General features: G+C 40.9%; 1 long non-coding RNA gene across 1 annotated transcript; it reads right to left on the bottom strand.

Annotated features, from left to right (window-relative positions):
- Positions 1 to 1,677: 1,677 nt before the first annotated feature.
- Positions 1,678 to 27,239, bottom strand: LOC118986733 (uncharacterized). Its single transcript, XR_005066440.1, has 3 exons — positions 27,179 to 27,239; positions 7,549 to 7,630; positions 1,678 to 3,364 (listed from the first exon to the last, which is right to left on the bottom strand). It is a non-coding gene; the product is annotated as an uncharacterized LOC118986733 (long non-coding RNA).
- Positions 27,240 to 27,656: the final 417 nt, after the last annotated feature.

The raw sequence follows: 27,656 nt of genomic DNA on the forward strand, positions 1-27,656 counted from the left end.
GGAAGCAAAAGTAAAAACAGGCTTGGTCTTTACAAGGCTCTCACCATGTGGCCGATAAGTTAGGTACTACGTACAAGTTGATCTTCAGCTTCTTGGAATGCTGTCTCAAAGCTTTCCTTGCTTTCAATCAATGTGGGCACTCGGGTGTCTGGGGTCTGTGTACAGTGAGAGAAAGAACACCCCCCGGCCCCGCCACAGGCAGCCCTATTCGGCTCCCTGTGTCCCTGTAGCCTAGACAGTGAGCCTCAGCAAAAATTATGGTTTGACAATCACAAATGCCAGGGGGAAGCCTTTTGTTTTTCTCTTCTTTTTAAAAAATTATTGTTATTCTATTACAGTTGTCCCAATTTGTCGTTCTTTGCCTTTTCCCTGTCCAGCCCGCTCATTACTCCCACAAAGGGTTAACCTTTCCCACTGTTTACCCAGCATGCTTCACTCGAGTAGCTATCAAAAGCTATCTCACCAAATTGGCAATAAATGAGCATCTTAAGTGACTTTAAATTATTTGTGTACAAGGACCTACACAAATTTAAAAAAAACCCTACTTACGTTAACCAAAGGTTTTTAATATCGTGCCCTAACACGTCTGTCAGGTAATAACCTGATGCTAACTCTAAATTGTAGACAGAAGTGAGGGGAAAGCTTTCCACATGATGACGGGTCTATTCCAGGCAGTTTTGTAAAAAAAACAAAAACAAAAGAAAACTTAGTGACAGGCGATAATGAAAACACGTGTGACCTATATGACTGAGCTAAAATGGTGCCGTGACCTGGCATTTTCTTTTACTTCCGATGCATCCCTGCACAGCATGCAACAGGTATCAGCACTGCCTTCATGTGAAGTTCAAAGGGTTTTCCTGTCAAGGACATAGTCAAGTGCACTGTGAGAAGGAGCAGCGGCTTTCAGGGACGGCTCTGAAACTTAGTTGTTTTTCCATTTATTTTTAAAATGCAAATTACACTAGTAAGTCAAAAAAATCACTCTTGTTAAAAATACATTCAGAATTAACAAACACAAAAAAAGAAAAGAAAAAGACACATCAGGATTGTAACTCTTGCCTTCTGAATATTAGGTTTGTAACAAAAGCTCAGCCTAGAAAAATAGCATTCTTCACCAGATTTTGAGGAGGATACAGCTGTACAACTGAGATGTTTTTCCAGATAGAATCACACTACTGTGCTCACTGCTCCCAAAAACGACCTGTCCACTGATTACTTTCTAGTAGTCAACAACTGTTTTCGAAAATTGTGGTGGTGATGATAGTAGTGATTAGGTGGTACGTTGGCTGCAACTTAAAGCTGGAATATGAGGGCGTATTTTCTGTGCATCTCAATTCCAATCCATCTACATGTCCTAGAAGGTGGGCTCTGATCACAGTATGAACGAACGTACAGTGAAACCTCATTTTAAAGTACATTAATAGTTACATTAGAGTAAGTTCTGCCATGTATAGTATTTCTATTTTACGGATCAAAGGACAATACATTGGTAAATATTTTTCTCATATATTAAACATGCATGTCACTATAAAATCATTAGGTGAGGTTTCACTGACATGTCTGTAACTGTATGTTTTCTATATGTATGTATGGACAAATATACACAAGCCACTGAGAAAATTCAAGCATGAGAGTTGGAATCTTTCTTTGTAGCTCATGTTCCAATAGTAGCCTTTTCAAATGTATGTGTGTGCCTATCATAGATACCCATGCAACGTAGTAATAGGACTGGTTTATGTCGTTCTGGATGGGATGAAGTCCAAAGTAGGTTAACCCAGTAACGGAAACTTCATGGAAACCAAGAGAAAAAGTTGCTCCATGCCAGTGTATGACTTTTCAAGTCTGAATTTCACCACATTTAAACATGGCATAGTCATTAAAAAATTGATTTTAATGTCTCAGGTGGATCCAAGAAAAACCATGTCTCATCTGAGTTCCTGACAAGCCTGAACTAATTATGTTTTCCACTAATGAAAACCAAATAATGCTTGAATACAGAGAACAGAATTTCCTAGAGTTTCAGAATATTCCCTAAACACATTGACCTACTATTAAGTTTCCAAAGGCGTCTTGTTGCCAACTACACTAACAGCACAGTTTTCTGCCACAATAATACAGGAGGAGTAAAGTACACTCTAACACACAACGGACCCCCCCGGCCGCCACAGAGAGATCTCGAAGATTTCACCAAGGTAACTATCGGTCCCCCCGCCCACCCCAAAAATAATCTCATACGCCGAAGTTAGGAAAAAAAGTCACCTACACAGGGTCTCCCATTGGAATTAGATATAAAAGAGTAAACATAGCTAATACATATTCAGTTGGCCTCAGTTGATAGAAATCCACAGCTGTTTCTGTGTTAGTAAAAGACATTGGTAGTTACTTACAAAAGCACCTAGAGTGCGATAAATAAAATCAGTGTTACGCCCGTTTCTGCTTTCTGCTTCCAGTAGATTGACGTTAGTAGATTATTAAATTTTCCTTTGTCCCACCCAACCCCTTCCGAAGACCGTATTTAAGAACTATAAAGATGACAATTATTGTTGTTGCTATTATTGTTACTTGTCTCTTTTTGGCCACCGTGGAGGCTCAATGGTAAAGCACTTTGCTGACAGCTGGCAGTTTTCGTACACAGACACACGGGAGCTGCTGGGCTATTCGGTGTTGTTTCTTGACATAGAACACACACACTCGAACTCACTCGGAATTAACAGCAGTGTGTTAGCCTAAAGGAAGTGACTTGGGGATGTCTGCACTGAGACTCTTGGGCGCACAACTTAGGTGGGTTAAGGCAAGTATATACGGTACAGCCTTTAGGGCAAACAACCCGCCATCTTAGACTTGGGTTACAAGGTCATCACGGCAGGTTGTGTGTGTGTTTGTTTTTGCAATTTCGTTGCCTACATAGCAGTGGTGCTATCGAGACGTATGGGGCGCAGGAGGCAGGACTCTGAAGCTATCAGACCCTGCCTGGATGAGTTCCCAGCTTGCAGAGGCCCAGGGGCTGAGTTGCAGAGGAGTTGGTTAGTGATGGCCAGCAGAGGGCACCAGCACGCCTCCTTTTGAACTTTCCAAAGGCCTGGGCAAGAGAAGCCTGCTTTCAGGAAATCCAGGATGGGCAAGTCCTGCATATTTGTCTGTTTTGGCTAGAAAGAGGAGGCCAGGTGGAATCGGTGTGTGCCTCAGTGTATGTTTGTGCATTGTGTCCCAGTGGATGTGAGACTTGGTGTTTGGTCTGTTCATATGTATATATATTTAAACTCATTGCTTCTTGCTCTTCATAAAATGCAGGAGGCCACTGCGAAACAAGTTTTTTTGTAAGGTCCAGGAGCTGACATTATGAAGCCATCTGTATTATTTTGACCTGAGAGGGGGGTGGGGAGGGGGTGGAGAGAGAGAGAGAGAATGTTTTAATCAAGGCAGAAAACTCATCACCTTTTCTCACTTTTCTAAGCATAGGAGCAAAGCCGACCCCCACCCCCACCCCCCAAAAAAGTCCAAGCCCAATTGTCCTTTAAATAGACAATTTTACTCTCCTTTTTTTCTCAGTGTAACCTTCTAGATAGAGGTTACTTATGGTAATTTACTGGATAGAGAGCTACTCAAGTAATTTAAAATCCATTTCTGGGGACAAATAAAATGAACACGTATTGCTGTACAATTAGGTGGCCCGAAAGAATGCAATGTTTTCAAATGATGTCTAACGGCCCCTGGTAGGGCTTTCTCAGAGTCACATGCGGGAGCCCCAGCGGATCTCTGATCCTCATGGCACAGAGCCTGTGGCGGTCGCAGCTACTCTGCAAGAAAATGAACTTGTGGACGGGGGACTATTTCTTTGCTGCGACTTCACAGCTATTGTCGGTGCCAAAGAGGTTTACCAAATTATAAGAAAAATAATAACTTTCCTTTTGAGATGGATTATAGGTAATATGAAGAATTACAGGCCAAGAATGTAACAAAAATACAAAAAGAGGACTTATTCATTGATGACAATGGGGGGTCGGGAGAGGGGGGCGCGGGGCTGTGAGGGGAAGTAGGGCAGGCAGTGTTTCGGGGCTCCGTCCAGGCTCCCCGCCACAGATTTGCTGGGGACAATGGAAGCCCCACAGCTACAACTGCACCTTGCTTTTAAGTGTTTGCTCTCCTCCCAAGGAACAGCTTTTACTTGCAGTGGCTGTATAATACTGTTAGGGCGAGTGAACTGGCCCGTGATGTTAAATTGCTCTTACTGTATGAGACTTATTTATGGTGGGGTGACAGAAGGTACACCCGGAAGGACGGAGATATAGGAAACCCTCGGCTCTCTGCTGCTCAGCAGGGGGTGAGGTTTATGTGTGAATCACTTCTGTTTTTTCACAGGATCTGAATAGACAGTGTGGCTCTGCTGTGATTGATTTTGAGGTCTACAAAGTTGGAAAAGCCCTCCTTCATCAACACTGCATAATGTGGGATCAAAAGGGAAGGAAAGAGACACAGATAAAGCAGGGAGGGTGCAGGCCCAAATGGAAGTGTGCCAGCTAAGTTAGTGTGAAGAGGTAGAAGTAAGTTAAAGCAAAAATCAGCGACCACAGTGCCTCAGCACACCCACAGTCTGTCCATGAATCTGGAAAGCACACTAAACTGAGGGGCCTGGGAACCTGTTTGGTAATGGGAGCTGCACAACTGACAAGCTGCGTGACCTTGTGTTCCTTCCACTTGACTCAGTTTCCTCATCTGTAAAATAACCTTAGTGTTCTAGTATTTGAGGTTTCTAGGGGATGTTCTGTGGGAGGGATAGCAGTCATATTTCCATTAGTGTGCTGTTGTATATTCTAACTATTTCTAACTTCCTAAATTCAAATTTCATTAAACATTTAACTTATGAACAGTGAGACTTGAAAGCTCATATAATTTTACTATTCCCTAGAAGTAAGGAAGAAAACAATATTTTTATTACTTTTGGTTTAGTACTTAAAGTATTCTACTTAATAAAATCACAGGCACTTTTGTCCTCAAGGAGTTTAATGATGGGTAAAAAATTTGCCAAATTCCCCCTTGAAAGATATTAACATTATAAGTGTTCGATTTGAACTAATACACTTGATTAAGCATGGTTAGTATTCTTATGTTATTAGTATAGCAGATCCTTATATAAGTGGTTACATCTAATTTATTGTAGCTGGATCATTTTTATTGATTGTTCCTACTGACCAACACAATAAAATGCTGTGTGTTAAAAGTGCCATGTGCTATTGTCAAAAGCGAACAATTGCAAGTCTTCTGGACGTCCTGGTTTGCTCTCAGACACAAACATATTTTTCCATGCTACTGGGGCTGGTATATGAGTTATATTGTTTACAGAGGAAAAAATCCTTTGGGGATGAAATATAGTATATATTAATTTGTGGCTTGATAAAGTCTTTTCAAGAGTAAAATCAGTTAATGTGAGCCTTATTCTTATTACTAATAGATTATGTTTATCAAGCAATTACTATTGACATATTTTATGGTTTATATGCTTTTCATGAGTTATTTTATATAAATTCAGAATAGTTACATGATGTACTTGTCATCTCTATTTTTCAGGTGAGGAAACTTAAGCTTGGTGATGATAAATAAAGGGGTTCAAATAAAGTTATATGTCCAAGGTCATAAGGGATTTTATCTCAGCCCATCTATCTTCAGTAGGTCATCTTAACCACTATTCCTTACTACTTTGTCTTTATTTTTTAATAGAATGTTTTACATAAGACTATGATACAATATTGAGAAGAATGGAAAAGTATTTAGAGAATTTATCATTTCATGTTTTCTTGTTGTTTAAGCTATCAAGTCTGGAATACAACTATTTACCTTATGTAGGATGGGGTAAAAAACGAAATGAAGGAGGAAAAGAGAGCAAGAAATGTTTCACAAAAGAACTCTATTTTAAGGTATAATTTAAAAGTTACTGGGATCTCAAAGAGTGGAACTTTGAAAAAAAGATGCTTGTGTCAAGAGTACAGCATGGACAATCATGAAAAATTGGAAATACATGTTACACTCGCAGAAACCAAAAATTCTAGTTTGGTTGCCAAACGATAGTCAAAAGGAGGTATCAGACCATTCACACCCTCAACAGATTATAAACTCCTGGAGGACAGGGGTCAATTCTTAGTTATTATTACATTTTCTGAGCATGTGCCAACATCATCTGCTTATGGTTGGAACTTAAAAAGTACCAAGGGCTGAGGAGAGGAGATAACATTTCAAAAAAACCTTGGGGCCAGGTGAGAGCAGGCTTCCAGGCTGTGGAAGGAGCGTGGACTGTGTTCGGCAGACAGCAGGAGTCGGGGGCAGTTTGGGGCTGGGGAGTGAAATGCTCTGCATGCTGCTTCAGGAAGACTGACTTGGAGGCCACAGGAAAGATGGGACAGGGGTTCTAGAACAGACAGGGGGACGGAAAACGTATGGGCGTGAAAGCCAGAGGCAGGGCGATGGTTGTAGGAGGTGCAGAGGGGACGGGTGACGGACTGTTTGCAGAGGGCATGCTCCACGTAACACATGCCTGATGTCTGAGCGGACAGAGGCTCGTCTGTGAGCGGTGTTGCCACGTGCTTCCAGGGAGCCCAGGGGCACGAGGAGAAGTGGAGGCATCATGCACAGATAATCCCCCTTTTAAAAACGAGCTAACAACGTGTGTACCAAGATTAATCCCTCTGGAGAAATACTCCAAACATCCCTGTACCATCCTGCACACTAACCATATGCAGAGGTAAAATGGTTCGATGGTGGAGGACAACGACAAAAAACACACATCTTCAAAGAGAGAAGCTCACATGTCAAAATGAATTGGAATCTTACTTTCTATTTTGATCTTCGCTTGCAATTCAGCATATCACTTGATGCTGATATATAGAATTTGTTATCAGTTGTTATCCAAGGGAATTTGCCTAAACACAGATATAAAAATCAGGCTCTGATTGTATATCTGCTTTCTTGCCTGCTGGCGTTAAGGGTCTGATGAGTTTCAGTGTTATCATATGCTTGTTTCCTTTTCACATCAGAAAAATGATAAAGTATGGCTCAGTTTTTGATCATTGGACACTTTGAATAACTAGAGTGATAACCTGTCATTCGTCACCCAAACGAGAACATGGTTGAGAGGAGTAGGGGGTGCTGGTGGTAATTATACCAGGACACCCATGGAAACTGAGACTATCTTGGGAAAACCAAGACGTGGTTTATACAGTTACAAAGAATTACTGGCAGTGTTATATCACTTTAAATACATATAACTTTTGGATAATTCAAAAAATTAGTATATTATATAAGGTGTTTTTTTTAGCCATGTAGTCGATACTTATATAAGACTAAAGGTAACTTTAGATATAGCATTTCTGAAAAGTTAAGGTTTTAAATAATTATGAACAAAATGTTATTAGAATTTACCCCAGTCAAAACCACATGAGAAAATACTGAAGTATAAAATGGAAGGAAAGTTGCATGCCATCTACTTTGTGCCACAAGACTGCTTACTTAACCATCCTTTAGTATCCCAGAAGAATGCCTCCCAAGCAAAGCACTTACATGTACATAGGCTGTAGTTGTAAATGAGATGTCTTCTGAGGCCCTTGATAGCCATAAGAGTCAAAGCCACCTATGAAATCAACTGAAAAAGGACAATTGACTTCATTAATTCACTTCTCAGAAGAGGTAAACATTCATGATGAAGGTCTCACACAGATTCATCATCTAAACCTTTTAATAATCTAGTAAACCAAAAGTGACTAATTGTAGAGGGAAAAATAGTTCCCTAAAGGTAGTGATTTCCTCACTGCCTCACCTGTGAGATTCAATTGTTGCTTTACAAGGATCTATCTATCCACTTGGAAGGGGGACTGAAGTTCTCCTCTCAAGCTACCAAGCCCTAACTGTTGTAACAAACTTCACTTGCATATTAAAGATGCTATATGTCTTTCTGGTTAGTGCAGAGGTCTTCCGCAACACATTTCACACGTAAACGTAAAAGTCATGATGGCCCAGGTGCACGTACCTATCAGCAATTGCAGCACTAGTGATATTACTATATACCGGGATTGCTAAGTACAAGGCGCTATGTCGTAGCTCGAAAAATGAACCTAACATGGCTTCCCCTTCCTTCACGTGGTTTATAATCTGAAATAGACAATCACAAATAAAAACGTGGAGCAATGCCCAACAAGCAAACATTCAAATGTAATAGAGAGCTAGATATTTAGGACACAATAAAATAAAACAAGAGTTATTGTGGCCTATTTTATTATCTCCTATTCTATATGTGCTTACGATGTAATCCGACACACCTACCATCCAGTGGTTGGGTCTATGTTCCTTCCTCTTGAACCTGGATAGACCTCTGTGGCCACTTTGAACAACAGAGTATATACCATGAGTAACGCTATGTGACTTCCAAGGTTAGATCATAAAAATGTCACATATGCCCCTCTTGTTCTTTTGGGTTGCTCTTTTTTTTGGAACAGAGTTACTACGCCCAGACTAGTCCATGTGGAGAGACCAGTGGAGACCCGTAGATACGTATATCAGCCGGTAGGCTAGCTGAGGTCCCAGCTGATGGCCAGCATCACCTTCCAGACTTGCAGGGAAAAATGCCTCCAAATGACTCTAGTCCCCAGTGGTTGAGTCGGCCCAGTCTTGAAGTCTTGCCTGTTGAGGCTTCTTACATGACGAATCAGAGACAAGCCATCCTCAGTGTGCCCTGTCAGAATTTTTAACCCTCGGAATGCATTTGCATAATAAGTGGTTGTTTTATACACTATGCTTTACAGCAATAGTAACTGGAACAGTAAATACTAAGAGTCCTGTGAAAAAGTTTTGTTTTTGTTTTCTTTTTTCCATTCCTGGATGTAGAAGTGGTGTGGTGAAAATAACAAAAGAGAGGATGACAAAATTGGTGACAAGAAGGAGAAAGGGAAATACAGCCTGAGTTAGGACGCCCGAGGGTACCTTTACTTTTTCTAGTATTTTGGTTTTAACTAATTTTGGTTCTCTTTACAGTATCTTAAGTATTACAGGTAGAGGTTGGACCAAAGTATGATGTAACATAAAGTCTATGATGTCTATTTCTCTGCTTAGTGGGGAACCTATTTTTTAAGTGCATTTTATGTTTTAGAGCAGTTTTACAGCAAAGTTTGCAGCAAAGCTGAGCAGAAAGCACAGAGTTCTGGTACTACCAACGTCCCCACCAGAGAGGTACCTGTGGTACAACGGACAACCTGTGCTGACCCGTCGTTTTCACCCGGAGTCTAGAGTTCACATCAGGGTTCACTTTTGGAGTTTTATATTCTGTGGGTTTCCTCAAATGCGTAATGATATACATCGTGCAGAATGGTTTCACTGCCCTAAAAACCCTCCGTGCTCTGCCTTTTCCCTGGTCTCTAGCAACCGCTGATTTTCACCTGTCTCTGTAGTGTAGCCTTTTGTAGAAGGCCACCTAGTTGGACAGTACAGTGTGGATTCTTATCTGATTGACTTTCACGTAGAAATGTACATTTAAAGTGACGTCATGTCTTTTCCTGGTTTAATATCTCATTTCTTTATACAGTGAAAACTCTTTTTGCTGAGGCAGAATTTCCTTCTCATCAAATCGAAATATAATGAAAAAAGAGGCCTGATGTTAGAAGGATCAGGGTTCAAATACTGCTTTGACCACTTGCCAGCTGTGTGGTTGAATCTCCTAATAGCTCTTAACTCAGGAATTATAATTCTTATTTCATACAATTAGCATAAGGATGAAATAAGATAAGGAATGTAAAGCCTTGGGTGAGGCATACGGTGTAGAAAAAGACAATTAGCTGCCCCTCCTGAAAAAATTAGGACTCATTCTAAGCCTATGCAGTGCAGGAGAAAGAAAGACAGAAAATACTTAATTTGGGACAACTAAGGAACTATACCAAGTATTTCATAGAAGATAACTGAAAAGAGAACAAACCTCATTTGTTTTCTGAGTGGCCCACATTTTTACATTAGCTAATATAAACAGTACCAGAAGAGCTGAATAATAATTGAATGGCACCTATTTTTAAAGTTTATATTTTGAGAAACTGTTGTCTGTGACTAGGGATTTGATGCAAAGAGTGTTTAAATTCTTCTGTTTGGGTTTACCTCGTGAACTCTGAGACTTACTTGAGGAATAGTTTCCTGAGAAGTTTTCACAGGGTTAAAGTTTCTCTCTGAGGGTCCCTCTCAGTAGGACGCTCCCACCAACCCCTGGCCCTGGTGCTGGACAGTAGAGCGGACTAGCGTAGCCCAAGGTCAGGGCGGATGTGAACAGTAGGGTCTCCTCCACTAATATTGAGATCCAAGTTAAACTCAGGTTGATGAGTTGTTATTGTTCATTTTTTTTTGCTTTTCAATATTCCCACAGCTCCCCCCCCCACCAGGAATTTAAAATGAATGGCAGAAAAAAGCAGATGGTATTAATAAGCCAAAGATTATGGAGTGAACCAAAGGCTAGCATGAAGAAACCAAGGTGAATCTTCAAGTCCAGTGGATAGAATCAGAACCAAAAATGGGAAACAAAGCTTGAGCTTGGAGCAATGTACCTTCCCAAGACATCAGCAAAGGCTGGAAGGGGCATGAAGCATGTCTTGGAAATGGCACTCGAGTTGTCTGGGTCTTTCTCCTATTAGCCTTGAGCTGTCTGGTGTGTGGGTGGTAGAGCTGGCTTACAGCTACCCAGCTGGGGAGAATAGCGCTAAATCTCTGATGGAAGAAAAGTTGCGAATGTTCTGATTGTTCAGATGAGCCAGGGCCACGGAAGAGGTTCTGGTAGTGGGTGGTTCAGAACCAAGAAGAGAAAAGAAAAGGATCTGAATGTAACCAGGATGGACTTTCACCATTTCACTCATGGCTGAGGCGGGGGCAGTGATGTCAAATCTAAACCAGAATTAAAGGGCATATTTTCTGTACTTTATGTACATGCCTGTGTTCACAGCCAGCAAAATGATGTGAGGGCATTTTCCACATGCCTCCCTTCTGAGTAATTGTTTGGCTGTCTTCCTAAGTATCGGAGGGAGACAAAGAGGAATAAACGGGTCCAGCTGACCACTGCAGTTTGTATTGTGGTGGTCAGTGTAGTGGACTCAGCACCTTGCACCTTTTAGAGAATGATGCTTTCGTCGTGTCTGGAACTCGGGGGTGCGTACGGGCAGAGAACAGAGGTAGAAGAAAGGAGTAGAAGAAGAGGTATTTTCCCCAAAATACTCACTTATTGGGGCTAGACTACCATTTTTAGACTACTATTAATGCCACTTTGGTCTGTTTTCTGTTTCTTTAATATAATCACATTTGTTCAGGCTCTAAAGTGGCTACTGGAAACTGTACACCTTTACCGGGCAATAGAAGACAGACATCTGACAGGGTCTTTCCCCAAGTAATTGTGACGGCATTTAGATGTTTGCCTTATAGCACAACTCTGCATTATTCAGGAAAAAAAGTACCTTTTGTTAATGAGGATTCTCCTTAATTCCTAAAAATAAAAACAAAATAAACTTTGGACAACTGCAAAATACTTAATTTCTAAAGCCATTTCAGGTGATATCATTTATATTTGCAATAGCACTGTGAAGTGGGTAAAAACAATTACTTTTATTTTATAGGTAAATACAGATGTATTTGACTGCTTGGGGCCACACGTGAGCTGAAAATGGGCCTGGAAGCCAGATATTCACTTCCCTTACTAAGTATATTGGAAAGTGATGTCTGTTTTTTTACGCATGCCACTCCAGAAAATTCCTAGAAGGTTATCAAAGGTTTTGCATCACCTTTTGGGTTAAATCTAAAATCTTTAGGCTTTCTCTTTCTTATTCATTTAGTTTTAGGGTTCTTCATCAGAGTCTTTCATGGGTGTAGATTCCTCCTTTGTTATTTATTCTCCAGCTTCTTTTCTCTGTTCTTTCTAGAAAATTTATTCCTCCACCTTGTTCCCAACTATGATATTCTCAGATTATTCTGATGTGAACAATAATCAAAGCAAAAAACACCTGTGCTATATTTGCCAATGAGAGTCACGAAGGTGTTTGGACTTTCTGTAATGTATCTTTAAGAAGAGACGTTGCAAACATCTTCAAGGTTTAGTTCATTTCCTTTGTGTCTGATAACTTGGGCAGACATCATATAAACATTTAAGCAGTCCTTCTTTCCGGAAATTATCTATATTCTTACCCCCTTCTTGTGTCGCTCTGATTACAGCAATGCAAAGTAAGGAGAGATGTTTTTCTTATAGCTACTTGGTACATTGTCTCTGTTATTGCAGTGCTTATCAGAAAATGTGAAAGACAGAGGAAGTATTGAAGGTCTGAATTGGAATTAGGAGAATGCAAAGAAAATAGGACATTGAGTGCAAGATAAATGGAGAAAGAGGTAGGAACCTAGGACATACCACATTTTTGAATATGAGGGAAGGAAAGAGAAAGGCAAGATTCAAAGTTGATTCAGAAATTAGTTGGCTAGAAGAATGTTGCTGCCTTTACCAGAGCAAAAAAGAATGTCAGGAATAAGTTGGTGTTTGGTTTCATTTGGGAATGTAGTATTTAATTTATAAGTGGCACATGTAAGGTGCAAGGACCAGGAAACACTTGGAAAAAGGGAAATGTAACTGTGGTGAGAGGCAAATTGGAGACTTGCTGGTATTTTTAAAAATATTTAAATTACAGTTGATATTCAATATTACATTTGTTTCAGGTGTACAGCATAGTGGCTAGACATTCATGTGAGTTATGATCCCTACTCCTATAAGTCATGAGTTTCTTTCTTTTCACTTGGCTTTATTTTGCTTCATTGCAACACATCTTCACAGGATATGTTGTAAATTTACTTGTTCTTTGGTGATTCATTCACTACAGTGTAACTGCATGGAACGGACAGTTCCCTATTGTGGACTACAGACCCAGAATCCAGAACATAGTCTGGCTCATGAAAGACCCTCAATGTATTCACTGCATGAACTGTAAAGAAAAATAAGGCAGTTGATTGGAGTATGAGAGATGCTGACAAAATGGAATTCTAAGTGGAATTTGACTGAGTGCTTTTACCCTTCCTTCCGTAAGGCCTTGAACAATAATAAAGAGATGACCTTTTATTGAAGATCTAGAGCATGAATTGTTGCAGGGTCCTATAAAATTAAATAAACTTTTTAGATACCAACAGGGAGAAGCCACCACGGGGAGTCTGTTTGACCCATGGAAGTGGAGGGAAAGAGGCAAGGACGCCTTTAGCATCAAGACAACTAGGGCGAGAGGGTCATTCATGAATGAATGCTATCCAGTGACACAAATGTTGAGCATGGGTAGAAAAAACATCGTTCTATTTCTGGCCAGTTTATAGCAATCTAAACAGTGGTACACAACCAGATAGACGGTGAGAAAATAAAATGTGTACTTGTTTAATCTGTACCTCATTGGGGGAATTGGCCTCGGGTCCTAAGACAATGCAGAACTGTTACCATTTTCTTGGCCATTGCTACAGCGTTTTCTCTTTGCCTTAGTTTGCTTTCCCGTCGGAAACGTGGAGCGTCCACAAGGGCGTCCAATTATTTTATATTAGTAAAGTGCCATATCAGTCTAATAACTGTGATTTAGTGGCATTAACAAGAGTCGAATTTAAAAGTCACCACGTAAAGGAAACTGTTTTTGAATAAATATTCTTTGCTAAAATATATCCCCTGCTGTGAGCGTCCTTTTTAGGTAAACTTTGTAATCATAAACACTGAGTTCAGCAAACCTGAAGCTGCATTTTTCATACATGTTGGCAGTGAGGTATTGTAATAGAAAATTCTACCTTGGCTGTTGAGGACAAAGCCACTAGTGAACATTCGCTCTTTTGGACACAGAGCTGGAAAAGCCCACAAAGGGAAGTTTTAACAGGCAGTTCAGAGAAAGCAAAACCTAAATATTTAGAAGAACACATTGAAAGACATGAAAGAATCTGTGTGGGCCTGTGAACACAGAGTGTATGTCTGTTACCTCTGCAGGTGAGAATTTCAAGGGACTTACAGAAAGAATTCAGAACATTACCAACCACAGGCGAAATTCAAAAGACCCGCCTTTCTCCCAGGCAGAGGTACTCCTGTGGCACTAATTCATTCAGCTTACTGAGTGAGCCTGGGGTGTTCGGTCTGGGCTAGCATCCCTGAGCAGAATCTGTGGAATCTGAGCTTCAGTGCTGATTAGGAAAACACAACACTTTACGGGGGTCCTTCACCCTGTTGTTGCCTGGAAGGTCACTACAGTGTTGTGCTTCTGGCAGGCACAGCACACACATTGAATGAAATGAGACTTATTAGCTACATCGGAACAGGTGTTTCACTTCCTAACCCTGTTCAGAAAATATATTTTCTTAGGGTCCTGTTTTCCATGTTTCTCTCTTAGTTGTAGCAAAAGCAGATCTTCAGTATTTTAAACGTGGTAACACACTTACATGTGCTAAAAAGTGAAAGTGAAAAGCAATCATTGCAATAGTCACACTAAATGAAACATTTCTTTCATTAGAAATAGTTTGAGTTTGAGGTTGAAAAACTTTAAGTTTTTCACTCTAAAAACTTAACACAAAATGAAATGTAAGTCCCACTTGATAAATAAACTGTTTTATCTTTTCCTCCTGCCTATTTCTGTCAGTTCTCAGAGATGGTGACACCTGAGGTAAGACACATGCTGGTTTCTGCTGGGCCCAGGATCTGGCTGTAGAATTGTCCAATGATGTAGCCTCTGCTGGACACATCACAGGGAAGCTGTGAAGTAGCACAAAGACTGAGGGCTTCGGGGTCAGAAGATCTGGGCTTGGCTTGTGCCTGCGCTGCTCACCAGCATCTCACCCAGGAGCAGGTCATACAGCTCTGAGCCTCACTCTCTTCTTCTGTAGGGTGAGGACGATGAAACAATTCCAACTCCATAGGGCTATTGAGAGAATCATGTGCATGTCATATTTACAGGCATGCATATTACAGACACATTATGGATAGATTTGGGAGCTCATCTCTTTTGATACGAGATTTGTACAAAGCAAAGGAGTACTTTGTATTAGAATTTACCAGAGTTTTGCATGGAATGGCATACATAGAGAAGCCATCAGCAGAAGGTAAGGGAGGCTGATGATGGTCTGCAGAAATCCTTTTAAAGCTCACTTAGTTGGTTAACTGTGGTCTGACAAGCAGTAGGTGTAGCCTGTGTGACACGATGAAAAAAAAGGGGATATATTTTATATTGAAAGAACAACATAGATCTAAGTTTCCATATGCTGAATACGTTTGAAAATCACCTTGCATGTTATTTTAAAGGACACAGAGCGGCTTGGACCAGCCTGGTTCTTGGCCTGTGAAGCTCAGGCAGGTATGTAGGGAAAGGAGCTGTCCAATGGAATGAAGAAGAATAAAGATGCTGAGAGCTCAAAGTTCTAGATTATGGTGAGGAGATGATGTCAATCCTTGGAAGATCTACTTTGGAGGGGAAAAAACTGAACCATTCCTTTTGGATTTGGGAAGGGCTACAAGGAGACAAAAGGATAATTGCTGGTGTGGTTGAGTTTGGGGGGGAAAGTGAGTATTTTATGTGTTGTAGCATTGATTGTCTCAGGTTTGAGTCCTAGGCTTGAGGAGCTTGGAAAGGTTTGGAACATCCTGTGCACGTCAATGGGAGGGAAGGAGGCACTGTCAGCAGCAGAGGAGCGAAACAGTGAGCCGCAACCCAGCATTGCAAGTGGAGAAACTGCATCAACAGGCAGTTTCATCAGAGCCTCAACAGGCACCGATGTTGGAAGGAGGGAAACCAAGGGTGCTACTGAGACCATCACTGTCATTATTAATCCTGGAGCTAGATGATGACTAGAAAGCTCCAAAGTATGAGAAAAACAAAGGTTCCAGTGGAAGGAAGCCCCTAAATAGAGATTCTCTAGTAGGGAAGCAGGAGGACAAGGTAGAAGAAAATATAGGCAGAAAATTTGCAAACTAATGATTTGGAAGAATCCTTCATTCTCTGTAATGAAGGTGATGCAGCCCTGGCTGGTGTGGCTCAATGGACTGAGCACTAGCTTGTGAACCAAAGGGTTGCTGGTTCGATTCCCGAGCAGAGCACATGCCTGGGTTGTGTGTCTGGTCCCTGGTCAGGGGCGAGTGAGAGGAAACCACACATTGACGTTTCTCTCCCTCTTTCTCCTTCCCTTCCCCTCTCTCTAAAAGCAAAGAAAAGAATGGACCCAAATTAGTGTCCCTGATGAAGGAAATCAAGGAAGTAGATGAAATAAGTGAGGATGAGGGTGGTAAAAGGTGAGAAGGTCAATAATATCTGTAAAGCTGGAGTCAGGTATCTTTAATACCTTTGATACAAGTAAGGGAGTGTGTAGAATACAACGAAACAACTAAGCATCTTAAAGGTACTTGCGCTGGCCTTGTGCCATGTGGATGGGGTGGATTAGACTCACCAGTGTTTTGTTCTCTTCTGTTCGAATTGCTTTCGATTGTATATGACATGCCTTTCAGCTGAAATTGAGAGCAGTTATCACAAGCTATAGGTGAGCTAGTTAGACATGATTGGGTATGTCTTCTCAGCTGACATTCTGAATGTATTTAGAATGCACAGCCCATTTATATGCAGTGGTTTTAATCATGTGTGGGCACATTAATGTATGTATATCAGGGAAATAAAAATAAATAAAGGATGCATGCTATAATAATCCAGTAGAGAAATACTTCTTGCCTTGGTTTTTTTTTTTTTTTGCTAAGATAATTTCTGCATCCTTCTGCAGCCTCCAGAAAAGAAAATCACAAAACTCCTGAGCCCAAATTAACCATATTTTTAGAACAACAGTGGCAGTTTCAGGAAAGAGAATGTCCAGTGGTGGCTCGCTCTGACATTTTTATCGATATTTGGGAAAGCTGAAACTAGATTTGTGATTTCAAGCTCATTAAAAACATTTAGGATTACTTCTGTGTGAACTTTGTTGTACATTTGGCCGATAGAGATAAAAAAACATAGTATTTTTTTAAAAGGCACTTCTATTTTTGCTAAAGTCTGCACGGTCCTCTGACTTATCTTTCAGGTTTCAGTTAACATGTTACTTCCTCAGGGAGAAATTTCTCATCTTCTTAACCAGACCAGGCGCAATCCCTACTCCCCTTGTCCAATCTCTCCTTACGTTCCAGTGCAATTCCTCCTGGGAACTGTGTGCCAGACCGTAAGCACCGTGAAGGCAAAGACAGTGTCTGTTTGGTTCCCTGCCTCACCCCCAGTGACTAACCTACAGCCTCCTAGAGCGCAGTTCTCGAGAACTAAGTGTTGAAGAATCTGTTTTGAGTACCACATTGAAGTGATGTGGAAAATATACTAACAATCAAGAAACTTAAATGCTGCTCCCAGTGCTGCATCCAAATGACTGCTTGATGTGGAGCAAGTCAATGTGAGGATTCTGTTCCTCAACAGTAAAAATTAGGGGATTAAAGTGGGTGACTGCTACTGTCCACGGCTCTGGGGTCCTGCACGATTCCATATTGCTGGGACTGGTTTACATACCAATAGTGTCGACAAACTATTTACAAAGGGCAAATCAGTGAAAGGCCTAGTGCATGTGGAAATTAGTTCAGAAGAATGAATTCCCTCTGGCCATTACTACTATTATGCATTGATTTTCCTAGTCAAGTTTCCAAGGAGATGGTCTGCTGAATAGGGTATATACATACGCATGGCCTTTGAACCTGAGATGTGACAATTCCCTTTTGGAAAACAGAGTGAAGGCAAGGTGGGGCCTGGGAGAGAGAAGACGATGGACAGGTTTGGAACCAACAGAAATATTGTCGCCCCATTCAATTTATTTCAGAGATGTAGGTGTATGGATGTGTGACTATGAGTTTCCTTTTAGCTGTTCTGCTCTTGGGAATTCCTTTAACATCAACTTCATTAGTTACAAAGGCGGTAATCCATATCCAATTTTCTTTTTGTGTCAGGGTTGTTCATGTATAAACCAGCCTCCTTTGTTGGAAACGTTTGCAATTAATCCTATAAACCAACAGACCAAAAATGCAAATTTTGCACTGCTGGCCCCAGCCAACCCTGCTGACTCTGAGCCCTGGCCACCATCTATTATTACAGAGAAATGAATTGAAATTCCCACTTTGGGCCTAACCTAATTTCAAGCGATAATAGGCATGGATTCCCAGAAGCATGCGATGCCTCCTGATAGTAACATCCTAATTTCCTTTCCTGGTAAATGTTTTAAATAAGATTTTAGCACCAAAGGAAATTAACCTTTAAATTAATTGTAATTATAAAATGCCATCGCTGATTTTTGTCTTCAACCTAATTACTTTCTATTATTTAAACAAACCTCACCTCCTGTGAGCTTCGTTTGTTTCTCCTTCACTCCTTGCCGTGCAGTGCCAACCATTCCTAGCCGAGGCCTCCCCAAGTCTCCGCTGCTAGAACAGCCTCATTTAAATGTCACCCGGAGTTGAGGGTTTGCCCTGCGCTCACTGACTTACAAGGCACTCCTTCAGCGCTGCGTGTAAGGCTGCTGCGCTCACGTTTCCCTTCCGCGTACCTGCTGGCCATCCTTCGAGATGCAATGTTTTTCAGTCCACCCGCTGTTAGAAAGGAAATAGCTAAGCCCAGCCTTCTGTTTTCATTAGCTGCCACTTCCAAAACGAAAGCATAACTGAGCCTAATGAAGTGGGCACCCCCGCCAGCATCGTTTATCACAAGACGAACTTGGAAAGTGCGGTCTTCTTTCTCATCACGTCTCAGCTTCAGGGTTGGGGGGTAGGGGCTCCAGAGTTCAGTTTCCTGTGCCAGCATTTTGTCTTGCTTTCATTCGTTCTTTGAGAAGAGACTAAGGGACATAGCGACTTTATTTTGTGAGCACGAATATCCGCGTCTGGTGCTGAAAGCATCCCTCCGCCTTTTTTTCCCTGCCACTCAGCTGCTTTCTTTCTCAGGCCATTGTCAAGGCACATTTAGAGAGATGGTGTGGAGACAAGTACAGAGCCCTCTCACAGGAGGGCTGGGTATCCCCAAACTGGAAGCGGGGCAGAATAACGAGAATGGAAGACTTCCCTTGTGATCATTTCTGTCAACGTCACCACTTCTTCCATTCACATGCTCTGGCTTTCTTTTCCATTGAGGCTGATTGAAAAAAAACTCGAGTATTACTCATTTACTGATAACTTTGGTGTTCTGAATAAAATACTTCCTTCATTACACCCCAGTTTAAAGGTCCTCCTTTGCTAGTTTGAATATTGTCACCTCCACATTGATTCTTTAGAGACAAGGGCATTGTGCTGGCTTCTGCAGCACATGTACTAAAGTTGGAAACACGGTCTTGATTGTTTTGACTCAACAAAAGATAGGGAATGAATTAATCTATTTTCCTCATATTCTTGAATCTGGAACATAAGATTTATTTAAAGATGATCATAGTGCAAAAGTGTGTGTGAGAATGTGTGCATGTGTGTGCATATAAAAAGCAGTATAGTATAATGGAGGAGACATTACGAGAAAAGAGAGAAAGTAAGGAGATATTGCTGAAGAATTAGACTCAACTTTGACCTGAATATCCAAACTAAAAAATAAAGCTCATATATTTTTCCTTCAATGACCACAGGGGGGTGCAATTTCACAGCAGGCTGAACAAGAGACCATTACTAGCGACTTACTGTAAAATCCTTGTGTCTTGCTGTTAGGGAACGCTGCTGTCACAGACAGAAACTTGCATGTGATTGACAGGAGGCATATGTATATGCAGGCATTTGTTTCAGGTGGTGATCATTTACTTAAGTCTTTTACCTGTGACAGCATATTTTTGTGTTTCCTTTTATTTGTTGAGAACATGACTACAGGTACTTTATTATACTTTGTTATTCATTTAGCTACAATAAAGTGGGGCCTAATGAAATGTCACACTTCCTTAGCAGTTTCCAGGAAATATTTGTGGGGAGCTGAGTGATTCATTCATTTATTTCCCAGATACTCCTTGGGTCCTGCTCTAGGTTGGGGAAATGTTAGATGCTGAGGCTATAGTGGTGGTTGAGACAGGTGTGTGGCCCCCAGTGGCCCCCCAAATACTCTCTTATCCCCGTAGGAGTCACTCACTATGTGCTGTACTGGTGTCAAAAGTTTACAAATACGCTCAGCGACCTTGGGCACGTCACTTAATTTTTATGGGTTTATAAAATTAAGGTGTCAACACAGAGCCATAGGCAATAGTTTGCCATCATTTGAACCCTGCATAGTCCAAAAGAAATCTTAAACAACAAAAAGATATGAAATTAAATAAATACAGAGCTCCCACGCTTTGCAGAGCTGGAGTAGCAAGGTGAGAGTTCTACTGTGTCTTACCACTGCCGTTCTGAAGTGTATGGCTAGAGATTAGTAGCGTTCAGAGTTTGGGGTCCTGGGCTTTGATAATATGTGATTCTGTTCAGGGAAAATAATGGCAAGTTTTGTTTTGGGAGGGAAGCTGGCAGATAAGGCCAATATCATTTCACTTAGTCACCTGTAGAATTACAAAACACATGCTATAAACAGATGATAAAACAATAATGTATTATTCCTTCATTTAGTTGCTTGAGTATAATACTTGAAAAGTAAAATATACCATAATTTTCATAACTCTACCTGTCAACCTGACATGCATGAAGTTTGCACCATTGTAAAACTGATAATTGCTGGTCCCTTAGGTTATGTTTGTAGAGTGATTTATAAATAACAAGAAAGCAAACTTGGGTTACCAAACAGAGGTATAGTGTGGCCCTAACAACCAGGTAGATAGATAGGCAGATGATAAGTAGCTAGGTGGATAGATAGATCAATAGATAGAAGGCAGGAGAGAAATAAGGAAGATCAGGGGACATATAATATGCTAAAATGTTAACTGAGGGCCAGATTTCAGAATTGTAGGGTTATTCTATTTTTTACAACTGCATTTTCTATGTATTCTTCATTCAACATACATTCCTTTATAAACAGGAAGAAACAAATAATTCTCATGGGGAGGTACTCTTCCCTGCTTCCTCCTCTCAACTTCCCCGTGGGTGGGTGGGAGCGTGTATGACTGTGCTCAGAGAATGGCATCCAAATTCAGTGATCTTGACAAATGGGAAAAATGATCAAAACATACAGAATGGAGTTCAATACACACACATGTTCAGGCCAGCAGGCTTTAGAGAAAAATCAAACAAAAATAACAGAAAATTATTAGCCTCAGAGAAGTGAATAATTTCCTGTGGTTTGCTTTTCAAATGAAAGATTCTCTATATTGATCGTGCCTCTTATCCCAAGGCCAGTTGAGTTTGAAGAATTCAGAACAGACTTTTATGAACCTGTGTTTGGTTGGTGGGTTCCTGCATATGTGCACTTGCGTCTCTAAACATCTAGAATCCAATTTTCAATATGTTCCCCCAAATAAATCCTCTAGAATATGTCTTTAAATGACATTTGTGACTTTCTGCAGATTATTTGAATATTTAATAGTACTTGCAAATACATTAAATCTCTTGTAGAGATGAGACTGTCTACTTAGAAAAATGGATCCCCTTTTCTTTTGACAGGACCGACGTTTAGTTTTAGATTAAATAGTAAGCCAAAGGTTTGTAAGGAAAGATAATAAAAATTGAGAAATCAAATGGTTTTTAATACAGATTAGTGATGTTTCTCATCTAACAATGCTAATGAGGCAGAGACATAGTTACTTCTGTCACTGCAAGTGAACATCCGACCGTGGTGCTGAGGAGCTGAGGGAGAAGTGCGAGAAGAGCTACAGGTGGAGGGCCAAATGTGGGTTTACAGCTGCGAGTATGTGAAGCACAGAGTTCATTCTTGTGTTGTCATTTATAAATCACTGTCTTATTTTCCATAGAAACAACTGCAAATTTCCTTTTGCCCTATCCTGGATATAATCAAAGGCACATCAGACCAGGAATCTCAGAACGTCTTCTTTCTTTCACACACTATTGTAAAAGAGAACAAGTAGAGGGAAGAGAAAAGACTGGAGGTCATAGGAAAACTCAGCATGGCTGGCACCAGATGGCATCGTACAGTGAAGAGCCGGCCACAAAGACAGCTCAGCAAGGGGCGTCTGCTCTCCTGGAGAAAGCCTGTTCTCCGAAGACACGTTGCTGCCTTTTCAGGAACAAACAGATGAAAGGACGTTGTGGTAGTTGCCCCACTCTAACAGGGTTCAAGTATCAAGGCCCACCCTCTGGAGCAGGGTCCCAGCTGTTTTCTGGTGAGGAGCTACTCATCTGAAGGCAGATCACCCTGACCCACAGCAGAAGATGCCGACAATACACTCCTGCCTGGAGGCAGAGAGTGTGGAGCCCAGGAGGCTGGTAGCACTGCAGCCTGGCCCCTCCTACGCACAGGTGGTTGATGGGCCAGTGAGCCAAGCCAGCTCCACTGTGTGCCCCATAAGTATTTTCAAATATGTGTGTGTGCATGTGTGTGTGTTTGGATATGGGATGTTATGACTGAATTGTGTTCCCCTCCAAATGTATACATTGAAATTCTAACCTCCTGAGTTATTATTGTGCTTGAAGATGAAGCCTTTAAAAAGGTAATTAAGATTAAATGAGGCCATAAGGGTTGGGCCCACAGCAACAGGTCTGGTGTCCTTATGAGAAGAAAAAGAGACACCAAGGTCATGTACACACAGAGAAGAAAGTCCATGTGAGGACAAATCAAGAAGTTAGTTGTCTGTCAGCCAAGGGAAGAGGCTTCAGAAGAAACCAAATTTGCCAGCGCCTTGATCTTGATCCTCTGGCGTTACGAACTCTGCAAAAATAAATTTCTATTATTTAAGCCACCCAGGTTTTGTATTTTGCTGTTATACTCCAGGTAACTAATACGTGGGGGTAGAAGTGTCCCTTCTTCCTGTTTGCTGTATATGCTCCCAGGGTGGCTGTTTCCTCCCGGGAAGCACAGCAGATGGCAGTGGTGTCCTGTGAGTCTGTCTGTACAGACAGCCTGCCTGTCACACTGTGGCTCTAGCTCAGATAATGAAAGGGTTGGAGATGTGAACCTCAAGGGCCAGGCTTTCTCGTAGAAAAAATCAACAACTTTGCATTAAAATGTCCATATAAATATTAATCGAACTGGGGTCTAGAAAGCAAATGAGATACTGTTTAAAAGGAGAAATAAGGAACACAACTTTGAAGCATTCAATGGGCCTGCTGTCTGCCTCCCTGCAGTTCCATGATAATTTGCTGCTGTTTTGTGGCGTCTAAGTATGAGTCTTTGCTCCTGGAGCCTGAACCCTCTCCATAGCTCCCAGAGGTCTCTGCCTCTGAGGCTCCCTGGATACACGCCCTGCAGAGGTCTGCGTGGCAAAACTGAGCACATGGCCGGTCAGCTTTGTATTGATACCAAGAGTCTTTTAATCTCTCCTTGTTGCCGTAATTGTGCTATTTTCTCAGCACAGTTCCGGAGCCCAAACTGCCCTCTGTTCCTTAGGAGGCTCTTAGGAAACTTAACTAATTTGTCAAGCAGGTAGCTATCACCTTCTCCTTCACAACATTCCTATCCAGATGTCTCATCGCAAATCCACAACAGTTAAGAGTAGACAGAGATTCATCCCTTCCCTGTTTACGCGGACTTTGCCCATATATCCAGGCTTCCTTTCTGAGAGCGTGCATGCATGCACCCGGGACTTTCATCCAGACAGAACACTTTTAAAGGATCAAAATTATTTCCTTTGTGACATCATTGCCAACAATTAGACCAAAACTTCAAGCCTTCTTTACCCTTGAGCATTGGTAGTCATGTGTTCTATCTAGGCAGTACCTGGAGATGAAATACAGACAAATGGCCATGACTATGATAATACATGGGAAATGCATTGCACTCAACACTCAAAATTGTCTGTGTGTGAATTACCACAAGTAAATGCACCTAAATGGACAGAGAACTGGCCCAAACAAACATCTCTTGCTCAGTCCTATGAAACTCTAAGGTAAGTCTCAACCTACTTGGATATGAACATAAAAAAGTAACTCATATCTTGCTCACTGAAAAAAATTATAAACTATAATCATATCTTGCCTATGAGAAGTTGGATTAATAAAGGCGGGTAAGGTATTACAGTCGAAATACATATAAAGACATAGATACTGCTTTAGAGAGTGTTTTGGAAAATCATTTGTTAGATCCTTTAAAGATGAACCTGATTTTCCAAAAGAGTATTTGGATTTGGCCAAAACTTCACAGGGCAGAATTCCTTAAAATGAGTTTTCTGGAATTCTATTCTTTGGAATATTAAAATTTCTTGTGAAAAAAGCATTCTGTGTTCAGATATTTGGGATAGTATTATATTTTTAATTTTTAAAAAACTATGGCTTAACATCTACAAAATGACCAGCTGATTCTACGTAAGCCCTCGCTCACCAACAACATCTGGCGACTTGAGAAAGCCCCAGGCTATATCCTCTGATAGTCACAGTGAACACGAATTTTACAAGGTGCCACTTTCTAACTTAGCCAGCTGGTAATGAACCTGCGCAGCCAGCCTTGTCCATTTCTTGAGAGGCAAAGAAATCACAATAAAGGTGCTTGCTTGCCTGCAGGTTTGTGCTCTCTCTCTGCCTGGTGACCTACCCTGGTAATATCTGTGTGCACAGGGAACTGTGAGTAGAATAAACTGGGAAATTATTGGTGCTTTTTGTCTGATATCTTCATTTGGCCTCCTTACACCTCATCCACTATTACATGGTTAAACTAAAGTTGTGGATTAAGAAAAATCAAATACACTTCTTTATTGCAGTAGTCACAAAGATATTAATATGTAAATGTGCACTTTAAATTTTCAATGTCCAACTCATTGGGCTAAGAGATCTTTTTTGAGCAGCACATCTCATGGAACCAGTGTTTTGGGATTCCCTTCTGAGAGATATTGTTCTAGATACATGCTGATGATCTGTATAGGAGACTTGGCGTGTCAGTATTTTCTGATGATGAAAATGCACCAGCATCGTTGTGAAATACAATCAATCATTATAGTTCAAGGAACTCAACTCTGACATGACATTTAGCCTATAAATTTTCTCTTCATGAAAGATTTGGCACAAAAACACTGAACAGTAACATCTGAATGCACTTACAAAGTTCATGGAATCTGTACAAAGTTCGTGGAGTCCATAAATCTATTACCCTTCCTAATTTGAATACATCCTTTGTACATAAGACAAGTGCTTACTAGATGTCTTCTCTTTTACATTCATCAGGCACCTTAACCTTAACCCATTCAAGTTGAACCAAATTTCACATTCCTATTCTATTTTCCTCAACTAAAATTTCTATATACCCACCCACTTATGCCAGGGACCTAGGAACCTATCAGTCACTTCATTGTCCCTTACACAGCACCACCCACTGTCCGTTAATCACTTTGTTTCAGCGTGTCTCATGTGACATCTATCCTCTTCATCTCCAACATAGGTCCTAGTCCAGACCCTCATCATCTCGGATCCCAGCCATCGTTACAGACTCTAGCTAGTTTCCCTTTTCCTGATCTGCCCCATTGCTCTCCAAGTCTTTCCTTCATACTGATACCACTGTGACTTTTCTAAAGTCCACTTTTGTCATATTATTCTGTTCTTATAAACTACCTGCCAATTGATTCACCATCGTGCTATGTAACATAAAGTCCAAATGCCTTACTCTGTCACACCATCTTCCTGCCGTCCCATCTCTCTCTCTTTTCTAATCATCTCTGGATGCCCATCCCCAGCACAAGATACGACCTAGTTGTATTCATCTGGCTTCTCTGCTCCCAACACGACCAGCGGTACTGCGCCGCGGCACTTCCCCAGTTTTTCCCAGGAACCCCCTTACCCCCACGTCGACACCCTGATTATCTTTCCTCCATTCATCTTTCAAGCCCAAGCCCAAGAATATCCTTGTCTGGGAAGCATTTCCTGGCCCCTTTCCTATCCTCCCCCACAGTACACTCTGCAGGGTTTTATTACGCTTCTTTGTCCACGTGTTTGGTTTGTTTCCCACAAGAGGGTACATTCCTAGAGGTAAAAGATTGTGTTACTAATCTTAGTATCTCCAAAGCCTGACAGAGAACTTGATCCATTGAAAAGCATTTTACAAATGCTTTTTCAGCAAAAGGACCATCATTTCCTTTCACACACAAAATAATACAAAGTATGTGCTGTGTGTTTCTGCTTTTATGGCACACATTAGTATGACTGAAAAGTACCTGCTCTAAATTAGCCACCTGATATTGCTTCTTCCTGTCTAATATGATTGGAAAGCAAAGAAGAAACATGTTTCTCTTCAGGTTTTTTCCTCAAATCATCCTGTAACAGAGCAGTGAATTTCATCATATTTTGCCTAGTCTCAAAACCCCAGTCATTATTATTTTTGGAAACCAAAAAGAATGATTTCCATTTTTGATTTTTCCTCGGAGTAAATATAGCTGCCTGAGCAAATATCCATGATGGTACTCAGACAGGCTAGAAGTACTTTTTTTCAGTTCTCATATTTCAGGTCCTTAGGAGGCAAAGAACGAGTGGAACCTTTTACCTGCCATTTTTACATTTTTAGAAAAGTAGAGGGTGGTGGAGCCGCCGAGAGGCTTGTAGGAAGGGAACATCGTCTCAACTCTGGATCAAGCAAGGGGACTCAATGCCGAGACTCAGACAGAGAGTTCTTGCCATTCATATCTAAGTGTAGCGCCAAAGAGGAAATGTAAAAATTTTATTTCCTGGAGACAAATTTCTTGAATTAATCTGAAGCCAGTTCTTGTGAAAGTTTTAAGAGCTATTGCAAATTGTTGATTGTTAAGGTTTGTAATCCTGGGTCAACCTGATTAGTTATTAGTTATCAATACCTAGTAAATGGTTCATACAAAGAGAATGGTCAAGTTAACCACATTTAAAAATCACTTCCTCTCCAGTTTCCTGTCTACATTCCCTATTAGAATTATCATAAAAGAAATAGATTTTAAAAGTACCTTCCAAGAAAAAAAATGTTTTCAAAAGAAATCCTTCCTTGATTTTCAAACGTCCTGCATATTTTTATGAAAACACTTTATCCCTGTGGATACAAAATCTTGTTGCCCATTCTAATGATGTGCTGGGGGACACTGCCTGAGAACTGGAAAGGCTAGGGAGGAGGTAGTAAAGACGCTGCTTTGAACTTGAAAAAAAAACACAACAGAACAGAGCTTTAATACTTACAGCTGTCCTCTTCTTCAGTTATACATTTCACAACATAACAGGCGTAGATGAACCCTGCCAGCTGAAACAAAACAGAGATGCTTTAGACATGAGGCAAAGACAAGAGAGCTGGATCTCGCTGGGGAAGGACTTTTCAGAGGCCGGCAGTTCACAACTAGATTTAATGTTCCAAAATGGTTCGTCAGCCTGGGTCTCGCGCCAGCGTGGGTCCTTGATTCAAGTGATGTTTGTCTGCCTTATAAGTAAATATTGTCCTCTGACCTGCAATTATGTGTAATATTTGTTAATTGCCAGGCAATCTAACATGAGTTATTGTAAGTGCAGGAAGAGAAAAAAAGAATTATGGTCTTTCATTAATACATTACCATTTGCATTTGTGCCAATCCACTTCTAATTTACTGACAGTAGTCACTATCATAAAAAAAATTTCAGGGAAAAATATCAAGGAGATTGCATGGCGTATTGCATGAACACTTTA

Source organism: Sturnira hondurensis, unplaced genomic scaffold, assembly GCF_014824575.4.
Source record: "Sturnira hondurensis isolate 20B ecotype Veracruz unplaced genomic scaffold, ASM1482457v3 Scaffold0004474, whole genome shotgun sequence".
In the NCBI taxonomy this organism is placed as follows: domain Eukaryota; kingdom Metazoa; phylum Chordata; class Mammalia; order Chiroptera; family Phyllostomidae; genus Sturnira; species Sturnira hondurensis.